This window comes from Octopus sinensis, unplaced genomic scaffold (assembly GCF_006345805.1).
Source record: "Octopus sinensis unplaced genomic scaffold, ASM634580v1 Contig09678, whole genome shotgun sequence".
Lineage (NCBI taxonomy): Eukaryota > Metazoa > Mollusca > Cephalopoda > Octopoda > Octopodidae > Octopus > Octopus sinensis.
Genome location: NW_021831856.1, coordinates 8,335 through 15,000, shown reverse-complemented (window position 1 = coordinate 15,000; position 6,666 = coordinate 8,335). Strand labels below are relative to the sequence as shown.

The 6,666-nt window shown below is 32.1% G+C and overlaps 1 long non-coding RNA gene across 1 annotated transcript in view; it reads right to left on the bottom strand.

Moving 5' to 3' along the window:
* Window positions 1–3,939, bottom strand: part of LOC118761148 — a 14,831-nt gene extending 10,892 nt beyond the window's left edge. The window contains exon 1 of the long non-coding RNA XR_004997175.1: window positions 3,788–3,939. This is a non-coding gene — a long non-coding RNA (uncharacterized LOC118761148). The remainder of the gene's footprint in view (window positions 1–3,787) is intronic.
* Between the last annotated feature and the right edge of the window lie 2,727 nt (window positions 3,940–6,666).

Genomic DNA, 6,666 nt, shown 5'->3' with positions numbered 1-6,666 from the left:
GGAAACAATTTCGGTGGCTATACCAGAATAAGGAGCTATTTCTAGCACTAGAGTTAACCACTTAACGTTAACTCTCTTATATTTACGTATAATTTGTACTGTCTCCCTGGTTTTTTTATGTGCTAGGCCACTTGGTGTTAAACTGATGGTATTATTAAATTAATATCTAATTTTTCACCCTCATTTATGAATATATATATATATATACTACCCTATTTAAGTAGATTACAAAGGACAAGATCATGCGTGTACAAGGGAAATATAATAAAAATAAATATAAGGGTGTAAATATGTTTTTAATACCTACAGTAACTGCAACATTATCTATAATTACAGTAATAATACTCAGTTAATGATAAATCAGATGCAAAACTAAGCTACACAACTGTGTGTTTGTGTGTTTATGTGTGTGTCCGTGCCCCTGTCTGTCTATAAGTATGTGCATATGACAGTGTGTGTATATATATATATATATATATATAAATATATATATAATTATAACAATAAGGGTTATTTGCAACAAGTTGCTTAACCACATACCGAAAATTTTATATATATATATAAAACTATAGACATATATATATATATTTATAGAACTATAGACACACACACACACACACACGCACACACACACACACCACACACACACACACACACACACACACAACACACACACACACACATATATATATATAATATATATATATATATATACATACATATGTATGTATATATATGTTATGTGTATAGGTAGATAGATTGGTAATTATGAGCTGATAATATTTTCAAATGCACACACACACACAGATACTCTGCCCACCCTTCTATTCAATGACGTTTTCTGTTACGTTGAAGAAACGTGACATAGGAAAGGGAATGTCGATATAAGTAGAAAAACTATATGAAAATAAGACACAAAGAACACGACAATATTGAGAACAACAAACGAGAAAAGAACTGAAACGGAAACATAAAAAAAAGAGGGACCCCCAACAGCAACAGAACATTTAAACAGCAACAATAACAAGCAGAAAGAAGAACAAAGATAAGACGGATTGTAAGTAATAGCAAAATTGAAAATATAAGTGATTGAAATAAGAGTAAAGAAAATGATATATGATTACAACAAACGATAATGATAAATATAAATAGCAGCTGAACAATAGAAGGCAGTACAAACTTTAGATATAGCAACATATAGCTACGTACAGATATGCATACACACACTCAAGCATACATACAAATACACGCACACACACACACACATACAAACATATATAAACACATACACCATATCATTTGATGTACACTGTACTACAATATGAGCTAATAGGAGTTTCAGGCTCTGAGCTCATGGTTTTGTTCTATTTGAAAAATATAACAAGCCACGGACTCAGAGCATAAAGGGTAGTTTGGAGACACAAGGTACGTTATAAAAACCTATCTAACAACGTGTCTTCATGTCAAGAAACTATAAATAGTTCTTATTTTAATACCATGTATATTAAAAGATATTTATATTTCACACCGGATGGAATATCTGTTGTTTGATTTGTAACAGAACAGTAAACTATATATCCATATTCATATATATATATATATATATATATATTATTATAGATATATATATATATATTATATGCTATATATATATATATATATATCTATAATATAGATATATATTATATATATATATATATATATATATATATATATATATTAATACACACTATGAGAGAGAATCCACTATATGGAACGCTCTTACGCTAGATAGATCCGCAAGGGACTCAACCACTAAGAATTGTTCTCACAAAATAATTCAACACACCAAGTGTTGAATTATTGGTTCGTTGAATTATTTCTTGAGAACAATGCTTAGTGGTTGAGTCCCTTTGCCGATCTATATCTGCGTAAGAGCTTCCATATAGTGGATTCTCTCTCATTGTTGTGTATTAATACTATTTACTGAATCTCAGTCTTTATACGCAAGGCGCTGGTTTTTAAATTGATATTATAACTTAATATCCAATTTTTCACCCTTTTTTTGACTATATATATATATATATAATATATATATATAATATATATAATATAATATAATAATATATATATATATATATATATTTACATATATATATATATCTATTTAATAAATATATATAATATATTTATATCAATATATAAATATATTCATTATATATGCAGCACTATGTATATTGTATATATGCGTGTGTGTGTATGTGTGTGTGAGTGCATGCGTGTGTGTACGTGAGTGCATGCGTGTATGTGTGTGTGTGTCACACACACTAGGTCACACGAGGCTACACTAGACCACAAGTGTCCACAACCACCAAATATTTTCGTTTCTCTGTCGCAGTACTCTTTTAGTCAAGTAATCCTTATACCGAGCACCACTTTTCCACGTGTTATGGAATGACAATGAGGGACGCAACACATATCACAATGCCAGGTTTTACACCGGCAAGCATTTAAAAACTTTTATGGACACATACACATATACACATGGTGTCATACACAGACTAATACATAGAATCATTTTCAAAAGTGTTTTTCAACCGAATATTATCTATAGCTTTATATGTACTCCGAGATTCCAAAAAGAGTGTTATTCCACGCTCTCTTGAATGTTCATAAAATTCTCATTAAACAACATATACATATACATACATAATACATACGTATAGTATATATATTATATATATATATATATATATATATATATATATATATATATATATATAGTTAATCCAAACAAGAAAACACAAAAAAAACACAACAACGCGAGGATGTGGAACAAATATAGTATTATTGGACGCTCAGGAATGAAGGGAAGAAGGGGGGTTTAACGTTTCGAGCGGAGCTCTTCCTCGGAAACATAGGAGAAGGAAAGATCCAGAGAAGGGAGACAGAGGAAAAAAAATCGCCAACGGTACACACGAGGTCATATATATATATATATATATATATATATATATATATATATATATATATATATATATATATATATATATATAATATTAATTAGAGACAAAACCACTATTTTGCAAAACAAACAATGAAACATTGTAGTGGCGGTTTTTACTTTTCATTAAAATTTTATGTATTGATTAAGTCTTTCCTTGTATGTTTTGCAAAATGGTGGTTTTGTCTCTAATTAATATTATATAATATTTTACTATAAAATTGGATTTAATCCTAAATCTGATTTTTTCCCTGTAAATTTGGATTTATTCCCTAATATTTATTATATATATATATATATATATATATATATATATATATATATATATCAGAGCAGCACAGTATAGATAGACCAGACTATCAAATGTTGTTGTACACCGTTGATCACAGTGCGCTTTCTCATTGTGTTAGCTCCCGAATGATGCCACCACAGTGCTTATACGGGAAGACCTATATTACTCTTAAATGGAACCCTGGTTTGTAGCAGGGGCCTCCATTTTCAGTTGGGTGGATTGTAATACATACCTTCATACATACCTACATACATATATAATATATATACATATATATATATATATATATATATATATATATATATATATATATATATGATTACATAAATACATGCCTATATACATATGTACAAACACGCAAACAACATTTATCAATCAACAAATTGAGAAGGGAGAGCAATGTTACTGGAGGGTAGAACATAAAACTTTGCGTCTTTTCTATTCCTGAAAATGGATTTTTCATGGCTTAGCAGGATTTTGGCTTTTACTGTTTTTTTTGTATTTTACTGTACCTGGCGTGTACATCGACTACCCCACAGGCAACCTCGACACAACCCGGTGGTACAATGCCACCAAGTGCTAACCATGCTTGGTATTCAGCTGTTTTAATATCGCCTGTCTGGCGCTTCGATCTGTAAACAGGTAAAACAACACACAAATGGACATCAACAATAATGACAGAACAATTTGACAGGTCGATAAGAAACAAACGTTATAAATACGAGAAGGAATGCGAAGGAAAATTGCACATATCAACGTAAAAGGTAATGACAACAAAATAAAATCAATATTGCTTTTTGTAATAACATAACAATTATAATGTGACCAACTATGTGAAATGTGAGGAACGGGTATCATTGGATAAAGATAACTATAGAAGAGGCAATGGAGTTTTACTGGAAATGGAGGTGGTTGGTAGGGTAACACGATATTCCTTTAACAAATGGTCAAAATATTTACTTAAATATTACTATATACACGTGCATATGCGTGTATGTGTGCGTAAAATGGCCATATATATATACTTATACATTAATATCTGTGTATATGCATATACTATTTATATGCATTAAATGATCTATGGAAATTGAACTCCGAGTCTGCTGTAATGTGTATAGCCGTGTTAACTACGACACAAGAGTGATAAATTATTTAGCTACCTAAATCAGAAGTTTAACCAAGCCATATTAGCGGCTTATGAAGTGTGAACCTCAGCCCACACAGTATGAAGGTAGAGTACTATATATAATATACATATATAAGCGTGTGTGTGTGTGTGTGTGTGTGTGTGTGTGTGTGTGTGTGTGTGTGTGTGTGTGTGCAATATTTATGAATGAAATGGTACAAAAATTTGAACTGTAAAAATTGAATCTATCATTGCTACGTTATTAATTATTGGTATAACACAAAACACGAAAAAAAATATTAACAATGTAATGCATTGACCATTTACTTAAGGATTTGAGGCGGGTAAGTGAGAAAGGGCTTTGGTTTAGGTCTTGACTAGGTAAAAGGATAGTGTTTGGGGGTTGAACTAGAGCTTACTATACCTCTTTTCAATATCAACTAACCCACACGCTACCTGGGTGCAGGTAATGTTTCTGGACAATGCCATCAGTGCCCGATACTCAGCCGCTCGCATATCAGCTAGCTGTCGTTTAAATCTGTAAGCAGGGGTTGTAGAAATGCATGCATTACATAAGGTGTTCTGTTACATATTCTCTTTATATCATACATAGCTTGAACACTTTTCAAAAATATGATCCATATACCGAAATATATTTTTATGTCAAAATTGAATCCATTACTTTTCATACAGTGTCTGACTTAACGAGAATTGTTTATAGTTGCTAAGCCTGGACCACTGCACAAATTAGCTTAACAGTCTGTGGGTTACGTAACATTTTCTACTTAGCTAATGGATACCTATTTTTTTATTACCCACAAGGGGCCAAACACAGAGGGAACAAACAAGGACAGACATAGGTATTAAGTCGATTACATCGACCCCAGTGTGTAACTGGTACTTAATTTATCGACTCCGAAAGGATGAAAGGCAAAGTCGACCTCGGCGGAATTTGAACTCACAACGTAACGCAGACGAAATACCGCCAAGCATTTCGCCCGGCGTGCTAACGTTTCTGTCAGCTCGCCGCCTTAGCTAATGGATACCATTTACTTCACTCATCAACCCTGTTCTCGGTGCTAGTCACTTAAGCAGACGCTGACGAGGGCGAGACAGCTTGAAGCTCGTCTTCTTGTCTCCTTGTCCGTGTTTGTTGATCGTTTGGTTGTATACACTCAAGGCTTATTCCACAACTGATCCCAACATAATTTCAGCAAAGCACATGACTGGAACACTTAAAATTATTTTTAAATGTTTTAATCCTATAATTATCCTTCGTATTACAGACTTCTTTTAAAATATGTTCAAATTTATACAAATCATGAGTCTATAAACAGAGCAATTTGACTGAACATAATCTTTGTTTATTTTTTGTTTTGTCACATACCTAGTTAGTTTTTCATCTGTCGTTAAAATCCGTATTGATCCATACATACTAATGGTTTAAAAAAATTTTTCTCTTGATACCTGAAATTGTTTTCGTTATTTAATTTCCAATGATAAGCTCTGATTCTTTCATTAACTTGCATTTCAAATTATTACATCTATGTGTATGCATTCAAAGTATCTTGCAATCTATAAGTTTCGTCTCTGAGTTCTCTTAAGTTCAAATCCGATTGGGATCTACTTTGATTTTGTTCCTGATAAAATAAGTACATGTCAAACATTGCAGTAGATTAAATCAACACTGATATCATAAACTGTATGGCTTTAAGTTACAGTTGTTGGCAATTAAACATTTACTGCCTCCCTTCTACTTAAGTTCACAACGCAGGCAAAGCCCCATATAAATTTATGTTCGATTATAAACTCGTATTTTAGGTAAACGATATACATTGTATATAAGGCTTAAACATTTATTTTATCTCTCGGCTTGTAAACATACATTCGCACATACATACATACACGCACATGTGTATATGTACATAAGTTTATATATCTGTATATATGTATGTATGTCTAGTAAGTTTGCTTTCTAATCACACTTCTCCTGTGCCTCAGATGCATCCAAACCTTTCGAAATTCCATAGACAGAAACTGTGTAGAAGCCGTCGGATGAACTGTATTTTCTAAGGAGGAAACTTAATCCAACGACCGAGGAATATCACTTGGTTGGCTTTTCACTTTGTTGCATGCATTCGGTCTGCATTCAGTAATGCCTAGCAAAAAAGGCATGACCACTGCTATTTCTCTTACATAGACGTAACAAAATGTGAGAGGCTAATATGATACAATTATATGTATAATGTAAATAAGTGAATTATT